This window comes from Zootoca vivipara, chromosome 6 (assembly GCF_963506605.1).
Source record: "Zootoca vivipara chromosome 6, rZooViv1.1, whole genome shotgun sequence".
NCBI lineage: Eukaryota > Metazoa > Chordata > Lepidosauria > Squamata > Lacertidae > Zootoca > Zootoca vivipara.
Genome location: NC_083281.1, coordinates 78,292,643 through 78,311,942, shown reverse-complemented (window position 1 = coordinate 78,311,942; position 19,300 = coordinate 78,292,643). Strand labels below are relative to the sequence as shown.

At 44.3% G+C, this 19,300-nt stretch overlaps 1 protein-coding gene across 6 annotated transcripts in view; it reads left to right on the top strand.

Annotated features, from left to right (window-relative positions):
- PRDM16 (PR/SET domain 16) overlaps nt 1-19,300 on the top strand; it is a 428,828-nt gene that overhangs the window by 34,527 nt on the left and 375,001 nt on the right. The window contains exon 1 of one of the 6 annotated variants that reach the window (XM_060276170.1): nt 2,734-18,290. The exons of the other annotated variants lie outside the window; for them this stretch is intronic. The gene's annotated coding sequence lies outside the window, so the exon portion shown is untranslated. Of the gene's footprint in view, nt 1-2,733; nt 18,291-19,300 lie in introns of those variants that run through there. 6 annotated transcript variants of the gene reach the window in all.

Genomic DNA, 19,300 nt, shown 5'->3' with positions numbered 1-19,300 from the left:
GCCAGTCAGTGGAGATTTTAATGGCTGGGGTGTGTCTATCTCACTGCGAGAAGTGAGGTTACAGGGAACCAGGCAGAGGGCCTTCTTGGTAGTGGCGCCCTCCATGTTGAACACCTTCCCATCAGTTGTCAAGGAAATAAACAACTATGTGACTTTTAGAAGACATCTGAAGGCAGCCCTGTTTAGGGAAATTTATTTTTCATGTCTGATGTTTTATCGTGTTTTAATATTCTGTTGGGAGCTGCCCAGAGTAGCTGGAGAGACCCAGTCAGATGGGTGAAGTATAAACAAATTATTATTATTATTATTATTATTATTATTATTATTATTATTATTATTATCTGCACACCAAAGAGGATTTGGGGCTTACATTTCATGGACATCACTGCCCCTATCATTTTAATAGAATTTAACAGCATTTATATACCATTTAATCATCAAAATTTAGAGGTTTACATAAAGTAGAATTACCGATAAAATCTAATGTTAATAACAAGTTAACCTAAAATGTTTCAAAATTAAATTGGAAGTTTTAAAAACATACACATCGCAGAGCGTGCCGGTCAGTAATCACACAATCCAAAGTTGGAGTTAACACTTTATTAGCGAAATCAGACTCGGCTGAGGGTCAGGACTAATGGGCACAGCAGCTCCATTCTGGTGGGCATTCCTCCATGAAATCAGTTGCCAAGACTAAAGGTTCATGTTTCCCCACAGCTGTCTATGTTTCCTCCTCTCCAGGACTTTCCCCAAGCAATCAGAGACTGCTCCTTCCTGCAGCCAATCTCTCCTTTGCTCTTTTCATGCCTCTCCTGGTTCTGGGAGACAGGGAGAGAGGGGAACTTGTTGCAGTAGGAGGGTGTGAGAGCTGTGGGGGGGGGTCTGTCATTTTCTGTGGGGGCTGAGTTTAAGAGCCACCTATGGAAATAGAGAAAATTCTGTATTTGTGCACTGTTTCTGTATTTTAGATTCCCTCCTGCTGATTTTCTCCTCCCATACTCCCATATTTTTTATGCTGCTGCTGTTATGAGAATCTGTATTTCATTATGTATTTCTTCTTATAATTTTATTCATATAACTCTTTTGATTCTCTTACAAATGGTCCCAGTGAAAGTGAAGGTGGGGGTGTTTGTGTTGATTCACATTTTAATGTGACTCTGCCTAAGGCTTTGACGTAAGCACAGCTGCCCTTCGCTGGCTGTGTGTTTCCAAATGCCGCGATGCAGTTCTGCAACCAAAACAAGGATGTGTATGGGGAAATAATCCATAAAATGCATATATTAACAGAAATAGCATGCGAAATATTAATTAATTAATTAACTATCTATCCCACCCTTGCTCCCAAAGGATGCGTTATACTAGGGGAAACTGCTTGCAAAAGGGGAGGGGGGAGGTTGTTAGGCAAAAGTGCGTATGAAAAAGTGTTATATGAGGAGAAATACGAATCGCTTGATACCCGTTTTGCATTTGTAATCAATCATTTTTTAGTGCGGCAGGGAACACTTTGGAACTCACTGCCTGTTGATATCAGGCAATTGCCCCTACCCTTTACTCTTTTTGGGGCCTGCTAAAAGCCTTTTTGTTTAGATAAGCCTACCCAGATATCTAGTATGCTGGTGTATTTTAATCTGTTTTCAGATTGTTGTTCGTTTTAATTCTTCTGAATGTTTTAAATAGATGTTTTGAACTGCACCCCCCGTGATACTATTATTCTATTCTTTTTAAAATCTGCTTTGTTTGTTTGTTTGTTTTACAATCAAGCCATGTAAAGTTTTTGTATGTAATGAATAAATAAACAAATGAACAAATATAGCATTTCGCAAACTGATGTGGGAAAAATGTGGAGCACATTCCCAGCCCCCTTAAGAAACTACAGTTCCCAGGATCATTTGGTGTGTGTGTGTGTGTGTGTGTGTGTGTGTGTGTGTGTGTGTGTGTGCTTTAGATGTATATATTTTGCACACTGACTCAATTCTGCCTCAGAAAATGCTCATGCAGCAGAATTATTTGAGACAGTTGCAACGGGCTGCTGGAGAGAGCAGATTTTGCAAAGAACAGCGTGTCTGTTTCTCTGCTTTTTTATTTTGTTTTTTTTAAGGTATCCACACGGTCCTGCACCCCCATAATTGCATACTAATTAAAAATCTAATAAAAGGAAACTTGAAATATGTCCATTACTCCCCCCCCCACCTCCACTATGTTCCTAAGGTAAATATAAAAAAAGGAAAAAGAAACCAAAACGGCTCTTACATTTTGGGGTCATTAGAAGAGCATTGTTAAATTGGAGCACGCTGCAGAATTTCCAAATTAAAAAACTGCAGAGAGCCACATCTGGAACGGGACATGAGAGCTGATCGCTGTTAACTTCATCCGGGAGTCCGTCTATAGTTCATTTGTGCTTCTGGTAAGTACTATGGCTGAGAAGCCCCAGCAATCCACAGCTCCTGGAACCATACCTTGCAAAATTTCCTTTTTACAACATCTCCCGTGGTCAACCATAACCCCTCACAGCTTTACCCTCAGGCATTCGAGCTCTGAACTCCATATGCCGTCTGGTGCTTGAGCTATAATATGCCTTTTAATATGTCGAAAACAGAAACAGCTTGGAATATTAACTTAGCTCGACTTTTCCCGCTGCCGTGGGTATAATGATGAAAAGTAGACAAGCTGTCAGGGTTGGCAATTAAGCAAACTAACCCTTTTCTGCATGTGTGTGTGTTTTTTTAAAAAAAATGCCAAGTACAGTAGTGATTTCCTAACTGTTCAGACCTCTCAGGTCAAGATACCTATAGGACAAAGCCGGGTTTTGTTGGTTATTTTGGTGGACCATCTCAGTTTTTTTTTTTAAAAATGAACAACCACCTTTGATTTGAGTTGCACCATAATAGTTTCCAAGAGAAATGACTTTGCTTCCTGAATTGTCAATATGTCTACAGAGGGGGTCACTAGAGAGTAGAGTTATCAGGTGTTTGCCCACTAGGACCAACATGATGTTTTGAAACATTTTGGCATGTCCATTTTGACCTTCTACGGTGGTTTTCTTCTTCCCTTTCCCCCTCTTCTCTCTCTCTCTCTCTTTTCCATCCCATCTCCATTTATGTGCCTCTGCTCCTGAACAAGGAAATATTGGCCTTGATCTCTCTTCAATCACAAAAAGCCTTGGGCTTTCTATTTGTAAAATGGGGCCAAGGATAACATACTTCCCAAACTAAGAATGGCTAGCAGATGATCATCATCATGGTCGTATCCAAGCTAAAACCTACTCAGAGTACACCAGTTGAAATCGATGAACATAAGTTGGTAATGTCCATTGATTTCAAGGGGTCGACTCTGAGTAGGACTTTGCCAGCAACTCCTTCACACTGGATAAAGCTGCTCTTGATAAATGGGGACAGGAGGAGGCCTCTCTGTTGTACCACTTTTCTCCTTCTGATATATATATATATATATATATATATATATATATATATATATATATGTAACATCTGATTTAGGTTTACTGAAATAACAACAGATGTTTATCTTGTATTGTGTGGCACATGGTGCTGGAGCCCATAAACCCCTCCTGAAGATTGAACCGCTCGCCTTAGACACTTAGGGGCTTTGTTCCCTTTTTCTTATTCCTTCTCCCCCTCTCCCCTCCCAGCTTTCTCTTGGTGTTTTTATTTCTTAGCCATTTAATCTGCTACCAAAGAATGTATAAGCATCACATTATAGAGCGTGAAACAAGGGGATAGTGAGGGGATTTTCAATACTTCCTTCCACTGAGCTGGAGACTCTCGATGGGGTAACCTTACCTGCCGTTTTGGATCAGGAAATAATGACAGGGGCATTCCATAACTTCCTGAGAAGCTTTAGTCTGCAGTCCAAGAGGAGCCCAATAGGAACGACCCCCATGGAGATGAATAGAAGTTACTGTGGTACAGCTTCTGTTTGCTTTAGGCCAGCATGGAGGGTCTTTAATGGATCGTGACCATGGTGATGGCTGGGAAGGGCTGTGGCTCAAGGCAAGAGCTTCTGCCTTGCATGCAGAACGTACCAGGTTCAATCCCCAGCACCTCCAGGTACAACTGGGAGGGATTCCCATCTGAAATCCTGGAGAGCCACTGCCAGTCAGTGTACGCCACACTGAGCTTAGATGGCGTCAGATGCTTAGATGACTCTGTTTAAGGCTGCACAATGTAGTCTGTGATACATTGGGGAAAGGAGATTAAACAGGCCAGCAAGTAGGAAACTTAACTGCTGCTGCTTGAGGGTCTGGAATCTGGATCTAAAAGATGATATCAATGGGGATCAGAGGGTGGAGCTCTGGAAAAATGACAGGGTGGCTGCAGCCACTCCCATCAAGGCAGTGCCAGAGACAGCAGCCTCTCTTTAGGATGAGCCTTGTCTGCCAATCCTATTTACAGAACATGGAATCAGTTTCAGAAAATCTTATTCCTGACCCATTCACATTTATTAAGAGCTGCTTTAAAATCTTACTTGAGTTGGGATAGATTTTTGTTTTATTCCCACCCCTACATCTTCATTTCTGCACCACTTTGTCATTTATTTCTTTTAATGCCCTGATGAAAGCTCATCAGGGCATTTTAAGTGCACATTTCGTATTTTAAATATATATATATATCGTATATTTCGTATTTTAAACACACACGCGCGCGCACACACACACACACTTTTGTATACCATTTTGACGAATGGATGCATATCTGTAAGCAATTTACCCTAATAATAAGCATTTCTGTATGTCATTTTCAATCATATAGGCATTTTGATGGAGATCTTTGTATGCTTTCTTTAGCTGGAAACTGCATTGCAAAATTCAGAGAATGGTGAATTTCAGAAGGTAGTGGTTGTTTCGGTTCATGTATTGCACCAGGAGGTGTGGATTAAGGAATTTTGCAGCAAACAATGAACCAAACCAAATTTATCCCTCATCCCTATTGGAGCTTCCAGCTCTATAACCTCAGAGGACTCTCCTTCCACCTTGGGTATTTTGGTGGGGGCAGTGTTTGCAATAAATTAAATAAAACATACATTGCCAGTGTCTTATTCCACTTAGAATAATTTAGTAAGATGACCAGGAACGTTCCAGTCCACTGGGAAAAAGAACGAGGATTCTGCACTTTAGAATCTAAAACAAAATAATCTTAATTTCCTGCTTAAATTTCAGTAGGGTGTTGAGTTAAGTGGGATTTGCTTTTTTGGATAAACAGGCCTGGTGTGTTTATGGTTGTCTTATTCCTGTTTTTGTGCTTCTGTTTTAATGGGGTTTTTTTGGAAGCACTTTGAGTATTTTTTCTGGAAAAATGTTGTTGTTGTTGTTCGAATGCTGGAGGAGAATGCTCAGGTTGAAAGAAGACAGCCAAAAGTTGATTGATAGTTCCCAAAATGGGATGGATGGTTCCTCATTGTTCCTTTCAATGGCTCTGTATGAAATTGGTGGCTTGACCAGATCTTTCGTACAATAATAAAAACCCATTGGGTTGTATCCAGCAATATTCCTATTCAGAGAAGACCCATTGAAATGAACAGAGTTGAATACCTCAAGTTCATGAATTTAAATAGGACTTCATTGGCTACAACTCTTCATATTTGTGTCGGAGCAGACACCTCCTCATTTTATGTTACTCTTCCTTGTGTTGTGTATTGTGTTGAACTTCACTGCAGCCCTTCAGGGGAAGCACCCCTTCCCATTTTACATGTAAAGACCAAATGTGGAAAATGAATTGCTTTTGCTCAAAATCCAAACAAGGAACCCAATCTGCAGGGTTGTTTATTATTTAAATACACCCATTAATTTAACCCACAAAAGTGTAATTTATTGATCTACTCAAGGTTAGCCAGCCTTACAGTGGTACATTGGGTTACAGATGCTTCAGGTTACATACAGACGCTTCAGGTTACAAACTCCACTAACCCAGAAATAGTACCTTGGGTTAAGAACTTTGCTTCAGGATGAAAACAGAAATTGTGTGGCATGGTGGCAGCGGGAGGCCCCATTAGCTAAAGTGGTACCTCGGGTTAAGAACAGTTTCAGGTTAAGAACGGACCTCCAGAATGAATTAAGTTCATAACCAGAGGTACCATTGTATATTCATTTTATATAATTCATCACTTTCTGTCTGAGATAAATGCAGTGGTAGCTGGTGCTCTTTGGGGTAGAGTTAGGAACCCCAACTCCTTCCTGTTGAGTTCTCCAAAAACAATACTGAGATCCCAAAGGAAGAAGCTGACAGCAGTTGCCACCTATCGGACTAGTTATAAGTTAGCAGGCAGGCAGACCAAGGGATGGCCGAGATCAGGCTGAGGCTGATGGAGCAGTGCCCCCTTTGCCTCGATGAACCAGCCAGGGCCAGATTAAGGCCTTTAGATAGGCATCCCCAACCTGCGGCCCTCCAGATGTTTTAGCCTACAACTCCCATGATCCCTAGCTAACAGGACCATTGGTCAGGGATGATGGGGACTGTAGTCCAAAACATCTGGAGGGCTGAAGGTTGGGGGTGCTGCCTTTAGAGGTCCTAAGCACATAAAAGATTTTTGTGTCCTCATATATATTCAATTCAAAATATAAACAATACTATATAAACAGCCATAGGAGCCAACTCCTAGGGGAAAAGGGGTCTTCAGCTCCCCCAATAAAATATGAGGGGGTTGCCCCCCCAAATTTGATGGGCATTCCCATTCAAATGGTGTACATGCACCACATCATGTGATCAATTATGTGGGGGTGGGGCTTACCTGGCCCCCCAATATTTTATTCAAGTTGACACCCCTGACAGAATTACATTTTTATGTATATAGAAAGATGTAGAGTAATTGGTTCCTTACATTACAAAGGTTGATTATTTCCCCCTGAATTAGTTTTTGTTTAGTTTTTGTGTATTCTTCTATAATATGTGATCTTGCCATTCATAGCTGAATCCCGTATCCTGAATAAAATACAATCAGATGGAGGGGGGTGGGGGACAGGATTTTTTATTTTCCCACATGGAGCTGCTGCGATAATTGTAGCTGTGAATTCATTGATAACCACCTCACCATCAATTCTTTCTTCGCACCCCTTCAACTAATTCCAAAGGAGCTTTCAAAGCATCCTCTGGAATCTTATATCCTGTGATTTGCTAGGGTGTAAAATAAAATAGAGAGAGGTGCCCCACATTGGTGCTGTTGAGTTGGTGGCTTTCCACCTGTTCAGCATTGACTGTGGCATTATGATAGAAAGAGGAAAATGATATCGCTTAGAGTTCAGGACAATCTGTGCATCTAGTTTCAGGAATTAAGGGAAAGATACCCCTGGAAGGAGAAAAGAAACACAAATAATCTCATCCAGTCTTTTGTCAATTGCTGACAAGTTCCCCTCTCCTCTTCAGAATAACAACACAGAAGTGGGTGTGGTTTGGGCAGTTGGGGGCGGGGTAACCTCAAATCCTTTAAGCTGTGTTTGGCATTTTGCAAAGCTGAGGTTGATGTGGATTGTGCTTGACAGGTAGTTCCCCTCCCTTCTTTTCCCTCGACTGTGAAAATTTAACAGGGTTTTTCTCTATTAAGGAAGTTTGTGTCACTGTGGACCAGGTTCCACACATCATGCAGACAAAGGCAAACCCTTGTTTGGCACTGGACAAATGCTGAACAGGAAGTTCAACAGTGTATCAATGTGAGGGAGATATGCCTCCAGATGTTGCTAGACTACAGCCCCCATCATTCCTGATATTGGCCCTGCTAGCTGAGACTAATAGGAGGTGAAGTCTAGCAACACAGAGAGGGCCCCCAGGTTCCCCATCCCTGTTCCCCATAGTATCTGTCCTTCCTAGTTCTGCTTCCTTCATGGTGATAGGGGTCACCTGCCCTACAAGGTTTCCATGTGACTGTCAGATATAATATAGTAGAGCTGACAGGTTTCAGAACAGAGTTGCAGCCCACTGATATGTATGCACATGTCTAGTGTAGGTCCATCAGTTTCAATAGGTCTACTCTGGGTTGGACTTAGTTGGGTGAAACCCATAATCTGGTGGTATGGTTGCTCAGGGGCGTTGCGAGATCAGCAGGCAGGACACCGTTGCAGACACTTTGAACTGGCCCATGCCTGCAGCCTAACACAGCACAGCACATTCAACTGGTAATGGAAGAGAAAACTGGAGAGTTGTCATGTGACACTAGGTAATATCAACTAGCAGATTCCCCCCCTTCTTTTTTGACGTAATCCTACTTGAGCAACCCCGGGAACTCTAAATTTCGGTGTGGTCCAACAGCTGCTCATTACACACTGAGATGTCAGAAGGGATGAATGATGAACTAACTGGGTGCCTTCCATAAGTGTAATATTGATTAGCTATGGCTGTGGCATCTGCCAATCAGGACAGCCCAGGATTCAATGCAGCACATATCAAGAGTAGGGAACCTCAGGTCTGGGGATCAAATACAGCCCTCCAGACCCCCACACCTCACCCTTGAAAAGGCCTCACCCTTCACCAGCCTCGCTTGAACTTTAAGCATGCGGGGTTTTTTGTCCGGTTTGAATGCATTCTTGAACTCTGGTCATATCACTTGCTTGCCTGGTTGGAAGACAGAGGGGTGTGTGTGCGTGTGTGGATACTTTGTATAGCATTGCACAGGTTAAAATTTGCTCCACTCACTTTTGCCACCCCTCCAGATAGCTCCGGGAACATTGTCCAGAAGAAAGTAGGAATATAGGAATCTGTCTTATGCTGAGTCAGACCATTGTTCCATATCACTCTGTATTGTCTACACTCAGTGCTGGCTGGTGGGGTGGAAGGTGGGGAGCCTGACAGTAGGTGGCGCCAGAGCCAATAATAGGAAGAGCTGCAGCCAATGACAGGCAGAGCCAACTAATTCTAGTTTTGTCCTCATCCTTTTCCCTGTTGAGTTATGCAATGGCAACACTGATACTAAGGCAGAGGAAGCTGACAGGTAGGGACAACCCCTGGACTTGTTTTAAGTAAGTAAGTAAGTAGGCAGGGGACTGACTGAGGGCAGACTGAAGTTGGTGGGGCAGTGCCCCACTTGCTCTAATGAACCAGCCCCCTCTGTCTACACTGACCGGGAGCAGCAGTCCATGGAGTTCAGGTAGAGGTATCTCTCAGCCATACCTGGAGATGCTGAGGATTGAACCTGGAACCTTCTGCAGGCAAAGCAGATGCTCTGCCACTGAGCTATGACTCTTTCTGTAAGACATGGGAATGTTCAGCCTTATGCAGGCTGAAAAGGGTCCTCCACTTCTGCTGTAGATAGAAAGCATATAACGTCCTCAGTATGACCGACCTTCTACAGGTCAAGACCAAGTTGGGTTCTTGGAAGTCTCTCTTAGATGGGTTTGAATCTCCCCCTCCTCTTCCCTCTTTCTTCTCCTCTTCCTTCCACCTCCTGCCCTCCCTCCATAGGCCTTGACAGAGCCGCAAACACTCTTAAATGAGAGATAGTGGCTTCCATCCAATGAAGTAGCCGCTTAATCACCGACCATCGTGGGAAAAGCACAAGATGAGGCCCGAGAAACAGCCCATTGTCTGGGCAAGATTAAAGCTGCAAAGGCCGTATTGTCTAGCCAGCGGATAAATCTTCCTACTGTCACTCAAACACTGAATTAAATTCCCCTTCATTTCTAAAGGGGCTTATCTGTCTTGAATGGGCTGTTACGCCACAAGCGTAAGGGAACATTTTTTTAAGTGAGCTCCTGTCTTGGGCACCTTCACAAATAAGAATGTCGGGGTGGGGGAGAGGAAGAAGGGACGAGGAGTCCTTCGAGATGCCAGCGTGGTACTCTCTGCATGCGCCTTTGGCATGGCTCAGAAGGAGGACAGAAAAGGGCCGGTGTGTGTCTGTCTGTGTATATGGTGGTTGCAGCATCCACTGCATAGGAAGCTACCTTATACTGTACTGAATCTGGCTATTGGTCCACCTGGTTCAGCATTGTCTACAGTGGCTGCCAGCAGCTCTCCTGTGTTTCAGGCACGAGGCAGTTCCCAGCCCTCCATGGAAATGCCAACGGTTGAACCTTGGACCGCCTGCATGCAAAACAAGAGCGCTACTGCTGAGCTATGGCTATTCCCCAAGAATGCCATCTCTGCTTCAGGCACCTATCGCCATTCATCTGCCTTCATCAGAGGAGCATGACTGGGGTTCTAGATTGCACATGAAGGAAGCTGGGAATTGCAGCTGTGTGAGGAATAAACCACAGTTCCCAGGATTCTTTGGGGGAAGCAATGCACTTTAAATGGATGGTGTGGAGGTGACCCATGCCTTAATTTAATTTAATTTTTTTTTACTAGATGTTTCTTTTGCTACTCATTTAGGCCAGCCTTTAACCCAGGAGTCAATGGGTCCTGACCAGGTGTGTGTGTGTGTGTGTGTGTGTGTGTGTCCGTGTCCATGCCATGGGCGCTTGACCTCATTTTTGTCAGTCCTTAAATCCTCTTTAGCTCCCCATTCTTCCATCCCATCAGAATTCCTGTTCATTTCCTGCTTATTTTCCCCGGCTTTCTAAAGTGCTTCCTTCTTCTTTCTATGTAGTTTCAGAACAATTGGAAGGGGGAGTATTCTCTTTGATCTTTAAAAATAGCAAAAAATGCCTCTTTTAGTGTCACTGCCCTGCTCTGCAGAGTGTGGAGCCCCAAGTAAAAAATAAAATAAAATACCCCAAATGACTTAAGTGATCTTACAGGTCTATGCATGTCAATTCAGGTAACTGAAGGCATAAATAAAATGGGATATAAATGCAGTCACTAAATTAAGGAAAGCCTGTTGAGTTAGACCAGATACCCATCCAGTCCAGCATCTTGCTCTCAGAGTGACCAACCGGATGCCAAGGGGACGCGCACAAGCAGGACTAGAGTGCAACAGCAACTCTCATAAGAACATCAGAATAACCTCCTTGATCAGGCCAGTGGCTCATCTAATCCAGCATCCCTTTCTCTCAGTGACCTGTCAGAAACCAGCAAGTATGATTCAAGCACGAGAGCCCTCTCTCTCCCTGTGATTTCCAGCAACTGTTTTTTGGGAAGCATTGCTGCCTCTCAACTGTGGAGGCACGGTATAGCCATCATGGCTAGAAGCCATTGATAGCCGCCTCCTCCATGACTGTGTCTAGTCCTCTTACCCATCCAAGCTGGTGGCCATCACTGCCTCAATACTTTCAACTCCCAGCAACTGATATTGCCTCTTAAAGAGGAGGGAGGAGATAGCCATTGTGGCCAGTAGGCACTGAAAGTCTTCTCTCCCATTAATTTCTCCAATTGTTTACCCTCCAAAGTGTGGAGGGTGGTGGGGCCAGGTGACAGCATTGTGGCAGAGGGTACAGGCAAATAACATCTGCAGAGGGGCTGAGTCTTAAAGTAATATCTACACTACAATACTTTTGCATGTGCCTGTTGGGATGAAGAAGCCAATACTGCTACCATGCTAGCTTGTCACAACATGGCCATCAGTGGAGCTCTTCTGCTTGGAAAACCTCTAGAGTTATTGGCCTTCTTAAAATGATTAATTCCATTACCACAGTAGTGGAGAACCTCAGGCCTAGGGGCCAAATCCAGCCCTTTGGGCTTCTCTGCCTGGCCCATGGGTCAACTTCAAGTACAACTTGGCTGGCTGCAACCCTATGTCCCCCCCCCCCCCGGTCTATTTATTCTGAACTGAGAATTATACAAAGGCAATATCCCTCCCCAAATTCTACTTTACAGATATTCACACAAACTGAAGGCCACTGTGCTCCAATGGTCAGCAAGGGGCTCACATCATTCTTCATTTAAGACCATTTCTATACCACTTAATACATGAAATATACATGAGTGATGTCCAGCAATTAAAAAAAACCCCAAACAAAAATGCAAAACGGTGCAATACTAATTAATGAATATTGATATCTGCACTGTGCTGGAGTACTGATGGTAACCCCTTCATCTCACAGGGCTCAATACCTCTCAGCCTCTTGGCTGTCGCCCCCCAGGACCTAAACCAGCTCCCAGGTCACCCTAAAATTCCTCACAGCAAAGAGCACCCTCTCAACTTGCTGATCTCATCTGGGTTCCTTATTCTGCAGTTTGCTGGTAGAGACCTAGGTCTAATGATGCTTCCTTAAGATGCCCACTTAAGACGTCCTATTCCACAATCAATCCATTGCACTCAGGGCCAGTCCTCCAATGAGGAAGGGTGAATCAGCCACCTTGGGTGGCAGAAACCCCCATGGGTGGTGCCTCAATGGGCTCCCAGCTCCCCCCACTGCTTCTGGCACCAGCAGAGAAGTGGCACCAGCATTGACACTAATTTCCAGAGAGATCTCTTGGGAACCTGCCACTGTGTCACCTAGGTAAGGGATGCTTCAGCGGAGGAGGTGTGGGGGTGGCATGGGGGGAAACACTTCCTGTTTCAGGGAAATGCATTGAAATGTGCCAGATGATCAGATGATTAATGGGAAAACAAACAAATACCTTGCAAGAAAATGAGGGAGTTTATTGTTGTATAAGAACCCGCCACGGCTAGCAAACAACTCAGAATAAAGGCTCTATATGGACTGGACATAGTCTATCCTCTTTGTAAGGAAATAAGGAGAAATACTCAATAAACAGGTCACCGGGAGTCATTGTTATTTTATATTTAAAGGTCTAATCCTTGCAAGATTTTGCTAATTGACATTCAGGTTCGAGTTCAATATAACTTTCTCCAAGGCACTGAATGTGGGCTTTTTGTGAGGAAATCCCCGATGAACATTTCAAATAGTTTTTGAACAGCACCAAATGTCAGCAGTGGTGCACCTGCAAATTCTGTTTAAAGCACAGAGAGCATTCTATGTGGCCTTTGCTAAACACCATGCGAAGAACGGTATGGAAGTGATTGCATAGGCAAGGACACACCTTGGGGTACCAATGACAAACTTAGTTGGTCTCTAAGGTGCTACTGGAAGGAATTTTTTTTATTTTGTTTCGACTACGCCAGACCAACACCTGTAACCTACCTGTAACTACACCTTGGGGTGTTAGCATTAGGAAACCTGCCGCTTATACTTTTTCCTAGGGCTCGAGTATATTGGATTAAGAGGACTCTGTTTTTAGGACTTGGTAGATTTTCCGAAGGGTGAAATAGGATTCTTTACATCCTGTAGGAGGGGACCCCTTTGTCGTTGGGGTTTAAGGCTCTCCTCCCCCACCCCAAGATCCGTCTTTGCAAAAGTCTATCCTTTTTAGCAACCAAAACCATTGTTTTTAACAAGTGTGCTTACACCTGTTTAGCAGCTTGGTTTAATGATCTGGAAATAGACTGAAAAGAGCTGGCAGGAAAACAATAGCCCATTAAAGAATGCATTGGTTCTCCCCACCCCATTTCATTTCCCCTCCGCAAGGATTGCCAATGTGAAGCCCTAGAGATGATGCTGGACCACAAGTCCCATCTTCCCTGCCCCCTGCTTGACGGCGCTGATGGGATATGTAGTTCAGCAACATCTGGAGGTCACCAATTTGATGTTTCAGTGGAAACTGTCTAGAAAGAGGTTGATCTGTCATCCCCTCATTTAAGGCCGTGTTTCTGACATCTGCTCATGGATGGATGAGTCTGTCCATTTCAGATTTTCTCATTTTCCCACTCTTAAGTCCATTTCTCCAAAGTTCTGCATCAGTTTGTGATTATAATTTTCTTTTAGAAAAAGGTCTCATGAGAATTTGCCATCATTTTACTGCACATTGAGTCAATGATTGCATGCAATTTTCCCTGATGCTCCAGCGATTTCTCCTAATATATTGCATTTTACTACATTAATTTCACTATTACGTCCATTTTATGCTCACTGTCTCCCAATAAAAATAATGTACACATTATTTTGTCGACGAACGGCATCACTAAATCCTTGAAAGTGCAGAATTTGAAGGACAGCTGGCTTTCAGGCTGAATATCGTTTTGGGAAATGAATTGGGAAGATTTACATTAAAGCCACCTGTGCCTCATCTTTAGAATGGAAGTCAATAGAAGAACATGCATTAAATTGGGCATCCCCAAACTGTGGCCCTCCAGATGTTTTGGCCTACAACTCCCATGATCCCTAGCTAACAGGACCAGTGGTCAGGGATGATGGGAATTGTAGTCCAAAACATCTGGAGGGCCGAAGTTTGGGGATGCCTGCATTAAATCAACACCAAACTTAGCCTTAGCAGGTTGGGGGCTCACACAGAATTGACTAAAAGGCAAGTAAGAGGTGACATGATTTAAGTTTGTAAAACGATACATTGCAGGGGTGGAGGGTGTGGATAGAGAATATTTTTTTTTATCCGCCTCTCGTAACACTAGAATGAAGTCAAGGAAACTGAATGTTGGAAGACTGAGGGCAGATGGAAAAAGTTTTCTTAATGCAGCACATAGTTGAAGTGTGGAACTCACTTGTACAAGAGACAGTGATCGCCACCAACTTGGATGGTTTTAAAAGAGGACTGGGCAAATTTTCAGAGGCCTCTGAATACCAGTTTGCTGGTATACCAGTTGCCCTTGTGTCGGATCCTGCTTGCAGGTTTCCCACAGGGATCGATTTGGCCAGTGTGAGAACAGGATGCTAGACTAGCATCGCCCTTTGGCCTGATCCAGCAGGCTTTTCTTATATACTTAAAACAAATATATTATTGAACAATTTTAACAAAACACATTATCAATCAATATAACCAATTACATTTCCCCCTTTTTATACCCTCCCCTTCCTCCCTCTCACACCCTCCAAAGACTTCTCTCAGCTCCCCCCTCTGATTTGTTTACACGTGTTATTCTCTGCATGTTATAAAGTTGCTCATATCATTACTTTATCTATCCTATGTTCTACTAATAAATTGTGGGTGTTTATTCAAAACCTGCCAAGGAGTCCAAGTCCTTTTGTTGTCTTTTTAAATAGTTTGTAAAAACGTCCCATTCTTCCTTAAACTCACAATTGTCCTTCTCTCGTAGTTTTTGTGTTAACTTTGCCAGTTTCTTATAGCTCATTAGTTTGGCTTTTCTTATATTCTTAGGACTCATCCCCTCCCCCCGGCACAAAAATATAAGCAATATTCATGGCTGGAATTGTTCACTTAAAATGAACTCAACCAGGCTTGCTTTTCATTGGGAATGTATAGGATTGCGCTGGAAATATGTTGTTAACTCCTCTGAGAACACACATGTTGGCTTTTAATAATAATAATAATAATAATAATAATAATAATAATAATAATAATTTATTTGTACCCCACTCATCTGGCTGAGTCTCCCCAGCAGCTCCCAATCGAATATTAAAACAATACAGCATTAAATATTAAAAACTTCCCTACACACGGCTGCCTTCAGATGTCTTTTAAAAATAGGATAGCTGCTTATTTCCTTGACATCTGTTGGAAGGGTGTTCCACAGAGCGGGTGCCACTACCGAGAAGGCCCTCTTTCTGGTTCCCTGTAACCTCACTTCTCACAGCAAAGGAACCACCAGAAGGCCCTGAGCGCTGGACCTCAGTGTCCGGGCTGAATGATGGGGGTGGAGACGCTTCTTCGGGTATACAATTCCCAGCACCCTTCACAAACTACAGCTCCCAGGATTCTTTTTTAATGCGGGAGGTGCACTTTAAATGTATTGTGGGTGCACACATGAGGTACAGATGGCGTTAGATTTTTTTTATTTACAAAAGTACCCTTAAATCATCCTATGTTTCAGACTGACTGGAAAACTTTCTTCCCTCAACTTGAAATAATAAGGTAGTTCCTTTCTATTCTTTTCCCATTCCAAGCAGCTGGGCGAGGCTTGCTTTTGGGTTAAAAATTTGAAATATCTTGGAAGACGAACAGGAAAACACTTTTAAAAAAAAATTCATGCCACGCTACTTTTAAAGTCAATTTTATTTAAAAATCAAATAAGAAGCAAACAACCTGGCAAGCCCACGGGACGTTTATGTCCTGCGGCTTAATGGCAAGAGTCTTTATACATCAAAATGCAGCAGCTTTCAATAACAAAGGATGAAATTCACCAAACAAATTGCCTCTCTCTCCTCATAAGTCGTGCACTCCTATGCCAGAACGAGAAAGATGTGTTGATAACATTAAAATCATTTGGTCCTCAATGAACTGTTAATTCCCACCGAGTCTCTGACCTGCTGCGTCTGTAGTGAACAGCATGGTGCGGGGCACAAAATGCTTTGTGATTGGTGTATTTTATTGCACTCCTTCTCTCCCTCTCTTTCCCTCCCCCCTCTCTTTTTTTAAAAAAGGGGGTAACAAGCAAATGCCACTGTCAAATTTTTTGGTAGGCAGCTCCAAGAACTGCGAGGAAATTATTCAGGGCCATTTAATGAACATCTTTTAAGAGCAGTCGCATCCCTTGGCGATGTCGGACAAGGCGGCAATATGATGTTGATGTTTAAATGGCTTGTGGGGAGGGGAAAGGTGGCTAAAGTTGCTGCAGTTCAAAACAGGGACAAGAGTTGCGCCTCAGTGTCTGCTGTGGAAACACCTTTGTCAAGAAGGCAAACATGGGTCTCGTGTAAAGTGGTTTCTGGGGGCATGATTCATGTGACTGGTGGATTAGTGGAAGCTTATCCATCAGGGAAGACTGGTTCGTACTGGGATCCGGTGGGGAACCTGGGCGGAGCTAAGGAAGTCACATGGGCAGAGCTTAGGAAGTGGCTGCTTATGAGGTCCCCAACCTCTTCCCTTGCAAATAGAGAGTGGACACTTCAGCAATGGCTCGGCGTCTTAAAAACATCTAACTTTGGTTCAGAAGGGTATGCCCTCCAACGTTTCTCTGGTGCCCTATTCCAGTGATGGGCAACCTTTTGAGCTTGGTGTGTCAAAATTCGCCCAAAAACCAAGCATAACTCGGGTGGTGTGTCAATTTGAGAAAAACACACACCATAATTTCGTGATATTTATAGTTTAAATAACAAAAATGTATAATTGTTTCCCCTTAAAAAAAGGAAAAGTGGGAGGAAAAATTATTAAAGTTCTTTAAAAAAACAATTAAAAAATACTTTAAAAAGGGGGGGGGGGCGAAGGCAAAACCCAGAGGTCTTTCCCAGTGGGACTCTGGGCTCAGGCCTTCCTCCAACGGGTCTGCTGCTGGGGAGGTGGGCTCGGGTTGGGCCTGTGCCTCCTTGTGGTCCTCTTCAGCCCACCTCTCCCCTCACTCGGCTATGCTTGCGTGGCGGTGGGGCAACAGGGAAGGGTTTCACCTTACTTGGGTGTCTCTTCTCTCTTCCCGGGATGGCGGCGAGGTGGCGACGGCGGCAGCAGCGAGGTCAGGGTCGGGGTTCTCCTCCCTCCTCCAAGGGCCCCCTCCTCCCCCTTGAGGCGGGGGCGGCGGGGACGGCAACGGAGCAAGTGGACCCCTGTTCTCCTTTGCCAGGGCTTCCTTTTTCCTCCTCCGGCCTCCAGAGTGCCTCAAGGCCATCCGTCAGGTTCGCGGGGTGGGGGTGGGGTCCAGCAGCTCCCTGGTTGCTGCACTGGTGGCCCCCAGTGTCCGGGCGGCGGCGGTTTCGGTAGCTCGGGAGCCCGTCCAGCAGCTTCTGCAGTGCTGGTCACTTTCAGGAGCTCCACGGCTCCATGCCGACCGCCATCTTGCCTCGCAAGGCCCCCAGAGACGCGTCACCTGTGGCATTCCACCACCGGCCAGAAGTGAGGTCTCAGCATGCGGCTGCGTGTCACCGAAAATGGCTGTGCGTTTCAGTGCTGACACGCGTGTCATAGGTGCGCCATCACTACCCTATTCCTTATGTGTTTGTTTGTTTGCCTGTTTGTTTATACCCCACCCATCTGACTGGGTTGCCCTAGCCACTCTTGGCGGCTTCCAATGTATGTGAAAACATAATAAAACATTAAACATTTTCAAACTTCCCTATACAGGGCTGCCCTCAAGATGTCTTCTAAAGGTTGTATAGTCACTTATCCCCTTGGCTTGGGGTGTGTGTGTGTCACATAACTCCATACCCTCCAACATTTCCCCGATGGAAATAGGGACGTCCTAAGGAAAAGTGGGACAGTCTGGGATCAAATGAGCTGGATGGAAGCAGTTTACGATGATTCTTAACAATAGGCTTGTCAACAAGCTAGAACGGAGGCCCAGAACAGACTGATCTCCTGCCCTTTTAACAGAGATTTGGCATGCAGACACCAGCAGGTGCAACTTTTCATGGCATGAAGCTAAATTGTTATCACCTGCTAATAGCTGCCGGATCAAAGTGCTCCTTTAAAGGTTGGCAAGCTCAGCTTATCAGAGAGATGTACTGTAGCTGAGATAGTTGCTGGAAAAAGGGCAAAGAGGAACACCACTTATAGCCAGTCCTTGGAAAGGTAAGTTTCTGCCCTACAGAATATTCTGTTCCTCGTTTCCCCGAAGACTTAATTGTTGAACAAACACACAGATGCCAGTCTACTGCTGTTTGCTTACGACCAGGTCTGGGAGGTTTAAATTCACATTTGCAGTGGTCAAACTGGTGCCATGTTAAAATCATTCCAGATTAATTAACCTGGAGTGTGTGGCTGCACATCTGAGTTCTTTTCACCTGCCTAGTCACAGAGTAAGGCTCTCGTTTATCAGGGAGAACTCCTCATTCCTTGATACTTAACTCTGGAGAGGGGGGACTGCACTTTTTTGGTTTTTGGGTGACATAGTAGCAAATTTAAGGATTAGTTGCTGACCACGCTTCTGCTCCTTCGGCTGTTCTAGGAGCCAGAAAGCTGAATGGGGCTAGTCTGCCCAGCCTTGCTGTTCTTTCCATGCATTCTGAGAAGCACTTCAGAAATGACCAAAGGGGAGAGAAAGTTCTGGTGAAATCTGTGTCTCTGTGTGTGAAATTCATGCTCCTGCTGCCAGTGCTATCTGATGCCACCCAACTATTCCTGATTTCCTAACATCATGAAGTTTAACTAGTACAGCAGAGGGTAGGGACTCTCTTTTCCCCTTGGGCCATATCCTTAGATCCCCCATGAGCCAACTTCAGCATCAACTCCAATATCAGCTGATGCCACAATAGTGGCAGGTGATTGGCAAGCAGGTTGTCCCACCCACCTGTCAGCATCGGCCTGTGTGGAAGGGAGACAGCTGGACCAAGCAAGCTTCAGTACTCCACCCCACCAGCTGATGGGTGGAGGGTTCAATCCTGCTTTGTGTAGGTAGGCACAGGGAACTCGTATAGCTTAGCTGAGCTTAACATCAACTGATAGACAGGTGGGTGTGGTTTTGGAAAAAGAGTCTCCCAGGCCAAATTGGAACCTCTGGTGGGTCAGTTTTTTTGGCCCGTGGGCTGATGTGGGCCTAGTGGTTCCCCATCCTTGTAGCATAGCATCCTATTTCCAGAGGA